At 44.7% G+C, this 9,194-nt stretch overlaps 1 protein-coding gene across 1 annotated transcript in view; it reads left to right on the top strand.

Annotated features, from left to right (window-relative positions):
- Positions 1-289: 289 nt before the first annotated feature.
- The window catches only part of SIK3 (SIK family kinase 3), a 266,463-nt gene continuing 257,558 nt past the window's right edge, over positions 290-9,194 (top strand). The window contains exon 1 of the mRNA XM_073021303.1: positions 290-392. The gene's annotated coding sequence lies outside the window, so the exon portion shown is untranslated. The remainder of the gene's footprint in view (positions 393-9,194) is intronic.

Raw genomic sequence — 9,194 nt, 5'->3', positions numbered from 1 at the left:
CACATACACATGGTATACATACAATTTGTTGTTTTTTACATATATTAAATAAATTTTAGGGGAAAAAATGCCACCGGCATTGAATCTTTCTTTCCCACAGAGTTCCTATAGACTTCTCACAAAGCACTTGCATTCTGCGGAAAGTTTGGGAGTGCACACAAGTTGTTAAGCAGATTGTTACCTAGCCATTATATAAGTGTTTTAGTATTTTTCATATACATGCTTTAAATTTTATTTAAAAAAGGCACTGTCATAATTTTTTTTAACAGACCACAGACACTACTATACTCTAACGTTTGGAAAGACAACTGGCTTTGGAGATCGGCAGCCTTGGAATAACATCTCAGCTTCACCACTTACTGACTATAGGAGCCAATCATCAGATAGATAAAGTAAGTTGACCATCTATAAAGTGGGGATAATAACTACTTTATGAAGTTTGAGAGTAAGAATGTTTTCACTGGACATGCAGAGTTGCATCACAAACATAAATATATCCACATTCCACAGATTGAACTATGCATGTTTAGTAAACCAAATCAAAACATTTAAAACCATAACTTCCTTTTAACTCTGAAGTTAATCCATTTTCACAGCCCTAATTCTATTCTCAATCGTTCCTAATCTTTTGAAAGTTATTTGGAAACCAGTATGTTATTGTTTACCTGCTTTTGGAATTTAGAGGGAGGATGTACCAGGCTCTAATCTAGGTCCCTTTACATATTTATAAGTTCATTCTCCTAACAACCTCATTAGGTAGGAGTGATTTTCCAGAGAAGATAACAGACCTGGCTCTTAAACGTGCCAAGTGAATGAAATTATTTTTTAAATAAAAATAAATGGAAATAACTTCATCCTTAATTTTTTTTTTTAAGTGAAGTTTCACTCTTATTGCCCAGGTTGGAGTGCAATGGCACAAGCTCACTGCAACCTCCACCTCCCCGGTTCAAGCAATTCTCCTGCCTCAGCCTCTTGAGTAGCTGGAATTACAGGCATGTACCACCATGCCTGGCTAATTTTTTGTATTTTTAGTAGAGACGGGGGTTTCACCATGTTGGCCAGGCTGGTCTTGAACTCCTGACCTCAGGTGATCCGCCCGCCTCGGCCTCCCAGAGTGCTGGGATTACAGGCGTGAGCCACCATGCCCGGTCAAAAAAAATTTTTTTAAGACAAGTGTGGTGGTGTATGCCTATAGTCCCAGCTACTCAGGAGGCTGAGGTGGGAAGATAGCTTGAGTTCAGGAGTTGGAGGCTTCAGGGAGCTATGACTGCGCTAATGCACTCTAGCCTGGGCAACAGGGCAAGACTCCATCTCAAAAAAAAAAAAAAAGCAGGGGCGGTGGCTCATGCCTATAATCCTAGCACTTTGGGAGGCCAAGGTGGGTGGATCATTTGAGGTCAGGAGTTTGAGACCAGCTTGGCTAACATAGTGAAAACCACACCTGTCTTTACTAAAAATACAAAAATTAGCTGGGTGTGGTGGTGCACGCCTGTGATCCCAGCTACTCAGGAGGCTGAGGCAGGAGAATCACTTGAACTCCGGAGATGGAGGTGGAAGTGAGCTGAGATCACGTCACTGCACTCCAGCCTGGGTGACAGAGCCAGATTCTGTCTCAAAACACACACACACACACACACACACACACACACACACACACACAGCGCATGGACTGTTACTTAAGCCTAAAACACAATTGTAAGCCTACCCCACTGTACTTTCTTTCTTTCTTTTTTTTTTTTTTTTTGTGAGGCAGAGTCTCACTCTGTCGCCCAGGCCGGAGTGCAGTGGCGCCATCTCGGCTCACTGCAGCCTCCGCCTTCCAGGGGTCAAGCTATTCTTCTGCCTCAGCCTCCTGAGTAGCTGGGATTACAGGCGCATGCCACCACGCCTGGCTAATTTTTATATTTTTAGTACAGATGGGGTTTCACCATATTCGTCAGGCTGATCTTGAACTCCTGACCTCGTGATCCACCCGCCTCGGTTTCCCAAAGTGCTGGGTTTACAGGTGTGAGCCATTGTGCCCGGCCCCCACTGTACTTTGTTTTTGGCCATAAAGAAATCTAGCTTCCTGGAGCCAGCTTTCTGCCTCCTATACAGGTTGGTGGTTTTCAATGGCCTACAGTTTAAGTAGAAAGGACTAGAAAGCCTTAGCAGAAAAGGGTGCATTCGTTATGCATTATGTAGTTTAGGACTTCAACCAGAAGGTGTCTCTGCAGCCAAGGGATCGGCATCTGTTCTTGAGAAACAGAAGATTGGATTTTCTAGTTTGAGAAAAATTGTGGCAGGAATGAAGCAAACAAAGGTAGGTCAGCTACCTACAGAAACCAATCCCAATAGTATAAATTGTTCTTAGCCAATAGCTGAAAAGGCTGGTAGAAAACTTAAGCAAAACCCACTTTTTTTTTTTTTTGCGACAGGGTTTCACTTTGTGGCCCAGGCTGGAGTGCAGTAGTGGATGGCTCACAGCAGCTTTGACCTCCTGGACTCAAGTAATTCTCCCATGTCAGCCTCCCAAGTAGCTGGGCCACAGGCATGCACCACCATGCCTGGCTAATTTTTTTTTTCTTTTTTTTTTGAGACGGAGTCTCACTCTGTTGCCCAGGCTGGAGTGCAGTGGCACAATCTCAGCTCACTGCAACTTCCACCTCCTGGGTTCAAGCGATTCTCCTGCCTCAGCCTCCCGAGTACCTGGGATTACAGGTGCGTGCCACTATGCCCAGCTAATTTTTTGTATTTTTAATAGGGATGGGGTTTCACCGTGTTAGCCAGGATGGTCTTGATCTTCTGACCTCGCGATCTGCCCGCCGCGGGCTCCCAAAGTGCTGGGATTACAGGCATGAGCCACCCTGCCCAGCCTCCTGGCTAATTTTTTTTTTTTTTTTGAGACGGAGTCTCGCTCTGTCACCCAGGCTGGAGTGCAGTGGCATGATCTCTGCTCACTGCAAGCTCCGCCTCCCGGGTTCACGCCATTCTCCTGCCTCAGCCTCCCAAGTAGCTGGGACTACAGGTGCCCGCCACCAGGCCTGGCTAATTTTTTGTATTTTTAGTAGAGATGGGTTTTCACCGTGTTAGCCAGGATGGTCTCAATCTCCTGACCTCGTGATCCACCTGCCTTGGCCTCCCAAAGTGCTGGGATTACAGGCGTGAGCCACCGTGCCTGGCCCCTCCTGGCTAATTTTTAAATTTTTTTGTAGAGATGGGGATTTGCTATGTTGCCCAGGCTGGTCTTGAACTCCTGGGCTCATGCTGTCCTCTCACCTTGGTCTCATGGAGTGTTGGGATTACAGGAGTGAGCCACTGTGCCTGGCTCAAAACTAACCCTTAATGCAAGGAAGCTGCTTTAAAAGCAGAGCATCTGTCCTGCCACCTAAAACACACAAGGCTGTGTGAAGGTGAGCTTTGAAAACTGAGAGGCAGCTCCCAAGGCAGGTGCTGCAAAAGAGATGGCTCTTCGGTGAGAAGAGATGTGAAGATGAAGGGAAAAGAAGAAAAATGCAGTTTTGTAAGTGTAGAGCTGGGGAAATAAGAAAACTTTCACCCTAGGTAGGCCTTTGAAGAATGCCTTCATTTTCTGTGAAACATGGTAACTTTCTGGAATCTTATGTACACCTTGATATTCAAGGGAAAGAAAAGGATCCAAATATGCCAATATCTTAATCATTATTTGTTGAGTATCATACTTTTTATTTAGGAGAAAGAAGTAAATTATAAGACAAAAATTAGTAATATAAATATTAGAGAGTTGATTACAGGGTAACAAGGGATCCTCCACCTTAAGGGAGGATACTTTTATTAAAAATGTTGTCCTGGCCTGGTGTGGTGGCTCACACTTGTAATCCCAGCTCTTTAGGAGGCCTAGGTGGGTGGATCACCTGAGGTCAGGAGTTCCAGACCAGCCTGGCCAACATGGTGAAACTCTGTCTCTATTAAAAATACAAAAATCTGCCGGGCGTGATGATGGGCGCCTGTAATCCCAGCTACTTGGGAGGCTGAGGCAGGAGAATTGCTTGAACCCAGGAGGCGGAGGTTGCAGTGAACCAAGAGCGCACCACTGTACTCCAGCCTGGGTGACAGAGCGTGACTCCATCTCAAAAAGAAAAAAAAAAAAGTTATCCTACATGATTTTTCTTTACTAAATGTATTTTGCCATTGATTTCTTTTTTATAAAACCAAAGGTATATTTGCCTAAGGGAAGACATTGATCCCAAGTGATAATACAGTCACATCTAAGGTTGAAGAAGACCTTTCAAAAATTATACTTGGTCAGTTCAGTGGCTCACACCTGTAATCACAACACTTTGTGAAACTGAGGCAGGAGGATTGTTTGAGACCAATAATTTGAGACTGGCCTGGGCAACATGGCAAGACCCTGTCTGTACAAAAAAATTAAAAGATTAGCCAGGCATGGTGGTGTACACATGTAGTCCCAGCTACTTGGGAGACTGAGGCAGGAGGATCACTTGAGCCCAAGAAGTTGAGGCTGCAGTGACCTATGATAGCGCCACTGCACTCCAGCATGAAGATGTTTTGGATTATTCAAAGGGTAATTAATAATAATCTAAAAATGTTTCGACCATATCCTAGAACACGTGCAAAGTAATAAGGGCAATTTTTATGTTTTGTGTCACAGCTTGAATGGTTACATTAAAAAGAACAATGTGGGCAGACTGAACAGAAAGTTGTTGACTGAAAGCTTAGTTAGCTTCTCTTATACCACCCCCCTGAGATATTTTCTAGCAGGAGACTAAGTAGTTACCCTTGTCTGCTCAGACTTGCTTGGGATGCCCTGGGGAAATTGGGATGTGACCAGGTGGATCTGGGATAGAGGAGGAAAAAAGGCAAAAGCCACACAGCTGAGGTGGTGATGCAGAACGCAGTCTTTTTTTATTATTATTATTATTTGTGACAGAGTCTTGCTCGGTCACCCAGGCTGGAGTGCAGTGGCACGATCTCGGCTCATTGCAACCTCTGCCTCCGGGGTTTAAGCCATTCTCCTGCCTCAGCCTCCCGAGTAACTGGGACTACAGGTGCCCGCCGCCATAACCTGGCTAATTTTTATATTTTTAGTAGAGGCAGGGTTTCACCGTGTTGGCCAGGCTGGTCTCGAACTCCTGACCTCAAATAATCTACCCACCTCAGCCTCCCAAGGTGCTAGGATTACAGGCATGAGCCACCAGGTCCATCCAGAACACAGTCTTAACAGAGAGAATGTGTGCATTCAGCTCACCCAGAGAACCAGGGCATTTGGAGTGTTCAATGTGTGTCCAACAGTGCCTTGATTCCTATGTGATGGCAGAATTTATAACCAGTGAGTAATTTCCTCGTTTGGGGAGTTCGTAGCGTGTAAATATACTACGATGCTGTCTTTGGGCGTACAGAATTTCTGAATAATGTCTCTGTGTCAACAATACATGTATAAATTCAGCTATTTTTTTTTTCGGGTAGTAATGAGTTAGACCAATAAAAAGTGCAAAGCCTGGCTTTCTTCAAGTCCTCATGGCTCCCAGAGTCTAAGGAGCAACATTGTGAGGCTGCAATTTTCTTTCAGGTTGCAGGTAAACTGCTCTGCAGGCAGCCTAAGTGTTCTTTGTATCTCACTGTTTGTATCACTCTCAGGTCAGACCTTAGGTCCTCAGACATTCTGTATCATTTCTAAAAGTTTCCAGGTTCCTGTCACTGTCATCCAGAACAACTTGGTCTGCCCTTTTCAAACTCTGGAAACAGGACACAATGACATTACATAGGAAAACGTCTCCTTTTCCTCTTTGAATCTATTTTTTGCTTTTTCAGAAGCTCTCTGCCTTTGTCTTGCACTACAGGGGCTCTGAGAATTCCGCCCCCAAGCCACTCCTCTGAGTCTTCTTCAGGACAGGAACACAACACTTACAGGCCTGTATTTTGTTTTTTGTGAGAGGAGTTTTCACTGTGTTGCCCAGGCTGGAGTGCAATGGCACGATCTCGGCTCACTGTAACCTTTGCCTCCCGGGTTCAAGCAATTCTTGTGCCTCAGCCTCCCAAGTAGCTGGGATTACAGGCATACACCGCCAAGTCTGGCGATTTTTAAAAGATTTTTAGTAGATACGGGGTTTTGCCATGTTGGCCAGGCTGGTCTCAAACTCCTGGCCTCAAGTGATCTGCTCACCTCATCCTCCTAAAGTCCTGGGATTACAGATGTGAGCCCCTGTGCCTGGCCAGGCCTGTATTCTTTTTTTATCTTTCTTTTTTTTTTCTTTTTTTTTTTGAGACAGAGTCTCGCTCGGTTGCCAGGCTGGAGTGCAGTGGCACGATCTCGACTCACTGCAACCTCTGCCTCCGGGTTCAAGCAATTCTCCTGCCTCAGCCTCTCGAGTAGCTGGGATTACAGGCACGCGCCACCAAGCCCAGCTAATTTTTTTTTTTTTTTTTTTTTTTTTGTATTTTTAGTAGAGATGGGGTTTCACTATGTTGGCCAGGATGGTCTCGTTCTCTTGATTTTGTGATCCGCCCGCCTCAGCCTCCCAAGGTGCTGGGATTACAGGTGTGAGTCACCGTGCCCGGCCTCAGGCCTGTATTCTTAAGGGCCAGAAACACTTCTACACAATAAGCCATGATTCCCTTCTTGGTGCTATTTACAAGTGAAGCCATCGCAGGCACTTCATTCAGTCTTACTGTCTTGTTGTCTTTATTCATATGCTTCTGCTGCCTGCTCTGTCCTGCTTTCAAGACCTCTCAAAATACTCTTCTTCCCCGGGTCTAAACTGAGCTCATTCACCCTGGACTTAATGGAGAGACCACTTTTCCTACTGGCTCCTACCTTGACAGGGATTATAATACAATGGGGAAGACCCTAGGTTCCAGAGGTAGGTTGCCTGGGTTTTAATCCCAGTTCTATCACTTTCTAGCTCTATGACTTTGGCCAATTCCCTTAATCCCTATGTGCCTCATTTTCCTTATCTGCAAAATAGAGACATAATACAAACCATCTAATTAAGTTGTTGTGAAGATTAGGTGAGTTCACTTAGGTACAATGTTTAGCATAATGTGTGGCAGATTGTTACTATCATTTACCTCAGAACCGAACACAGTTCTTGGTACTCAATAAATCCTTATTAAATGTAAACATCTAAACTATTTTCCTTTTTGCCTGATGATCTCCTTTGATCACTCCCTTCTCTAATTTTCTGTATTCTTTGCGCCAAAGAGGACTACTCTTCAAGATCTCCAGCAAGTCTCTACCAAAGTCTCAATCAGAAGCACCATCTAGTGACCTCAATCTATACAGGAAAGGAGCATAAGTGACATAACACACAGCACACAGCATATGTTCTGATCATTATTGAGAGTCATCTGCTGCTTCTCTTTGGAAATTAGAACAATGCTCCATTTTCTAGGTCCTCCTCAGAGTTGTTTTTATTTTTGATACTCTTGAGAGAGCAGCAAAAGTTGTGATATTTGATGTTCGAATTATCTCCATTAGTGAAGGCCACTCTGTGATCATACAGTCACCAGTAAGCATGGTTTCAGTGCCGCTCCTGCAGCTTCCATAGTGAAAGATTTTTTCTTTGCTTTACCAGCCAGCTAAGGTTTCTGTTGAGACGCCCAGGGAGATGGTAAAACTGCAGCTGTAGCCGGGCATGGTGGCTCACACCTGTAATCCCAGCACTTTGGGAGGCCGAGGCGGGTGGATCAGGTAGATCAGTCTTGAACTGGTCAGGAGTTCGAGACCAGTCTGGCCAACATATTGAAACCCCGTCTCTACTGAAAATACAAAAATTAGCCAGGCGCGGTGGTGTGCGCCTGCAGTGTCAGTTACTCAGGAGGCTGAGGCAGGAGAATGGCTTGAACCTGGGAGGCACAGGTTGTGGTGAGCTGAGATCGCACCACTGCACTCCAGCCTGGGCAACAGAGCAAGACTCTGTCTCAAAAACAAAAAATAAACAAACAAAAAAACCAAAAACTGCAGCCATGCAGCCCAGCACCAACTTTATAGTCCCTGCTAGAGGTGGGTGAGAGCCATGAAGTGATAGGAAAGACAGGTCACAACCCATCATTTATCCAGGATGGAATGAGCTCAATTGATGAAAGGGCTTAACCAATGCAAGAAGCCAAGGCCCACTTAATTCTTATCCTTATTTGCTAATAAGGGAGCCGATTAGTGTTAATTGTGTTGGCAATTTGGAACAGCTACCAGGGAATTGATCCAAGACCATTGTGGGATGACCCCTCTGTCCCATCTTAAGTCCCAGCCATTACTCATGGTTGGATAGGGAATTGGAGCACCAGGAAGTGCTCTTTGGTCAGCGAGTAAACATGAGTTCTCCTTCCACACATTTACAGTGCCCTGGGTGTCAGTTTTTAATACTGTGCATGCAGTGACCTGACAATACAGTTCTACCATTGAGAGAGACATAGATATAGATGGATCAGGACTAGTCTGAAGGAATACATTTTAACATTGGAATATTCACAAGCTTTCCTTCTTTCCATCCAACCCGCCAAAGACTATTTTGTTGACAGTCTGATTTCCTACCTGCTACCCTCACCTAAAGCAGCTAAGTTAATCTATTTAATAAAGGGAAGGGGAGAGAGAAGGAGGAAGCCTGGGAGCTATGAAGGCTGCCAGGTAATAGACAAGGGAAGAAAAAGAGATATGAAACTGCTGGAGTTATTAACTTGATGACCCTTAATGTCCTCGGAGAGTCACTAGGAGGGATGGAATTTTTATTATTTACTTATTTATTTTGCTTAACCGACTGTTCTTTAAACAGGACGTGGTTCATTGGACAATGTGCACCACTGCTTCATCAGGGTTATACAAGCAACAGAAATAGTATGTAGGCACTCTGACAGACATCCCTGTAGAATTGTTCAGAGATGGGGGTGGTAGGAAGGAAAATGACGTACCTTCTTTGGCTGTCACCCACCCAATGACTGGAATGCCTGTTTGGACTGGCTTGTCCGCCCTTGAACACGCAAATCCTAGTTTCCCCATTCTCCTATATTCGGTGACAATTAGGTTGACTGTGCAGGGTGAGCTGGATTTTGTAAGAGGAAGGAATTTTACCGAAGAATTCCCCTGCGTTGTTACCAACTTGGTGACAGTTGCCTAAAGAGTGTAGCTATTCCTGCCTTTGTGGCCTCAAGGGCTAAAGTGGGACAACGCTGGTATTTTTGGTGATGAGGAAACACTTTTTTTTTGTTAAGGGAGGTTGGGT

The sequence above is a fragment of the Chlorocebus sabaeus genome, chromosome 1 (genome assembly GCF_047675955.1).
Source record: "Chlorocebus sabaeus isolate Y175 chromosome 1, mChlSab1.0.hap1, whole genome shotgun sequence".
NCBI lineage: Eukaryota > Metazoa > Chordata > Mammalia > Primates > Cercopithecidae > Chlorocebus > Chlorocebus sabaeus.
The sequence above is the reverse complement of the archived record's forward strand: the minus strand, read 5'-3'. Positions and strand labels throughout refer to the sequence as shown.